Source organism: Olea europaea, chromosome 8 (assembly GCF_002742605.1).
Source record: "Olea europaea var. sylvestris chromosome 8, O_europaea_v1, whole genome shotgun sequence".
NCBI lineage: Eukaryota > Viridiplantae > Streptophyta > Magnoliopsida > Lamiales > Oleaceae > Olea > Olea europaea.
In genome coordinates this window covers 14,289,714-14,290,011 of record NC_036244.1, presented here as the reverse complement: position 1 = coordinate 14,290,011, position 298 = coordinate 14,289,714, and positions in this window count along the sequence as shown.

Below are 298 nucleotides of genomic sequence, written 5' to 3'. Positions count from 1 at the left end.
ACGTGAAGTAGCTATAAGTTGGCCACGTGGAGGAGCCATTTTTGGAGGTCAACAGTTTGGCGCCGTCTGTGGGAAGCTCATTCCCCATTTGAAGTTTTACATTCCCCATCGGAGAAGACACCGGAAAACCAGCGACTGACCCTGAAAAGGGGGCCTTCTTGAAAAAGAACAAAAGTCGAATTGCAATCCAAGTTCTTACTACCCTTGAAAGAAGAGGTAGGATGAGCTACAGCCGTGAAGACAATCCCATGAGAGAGGCCTCTGAAGAAGAGGTACTCCATAACAATGTTACTCATCA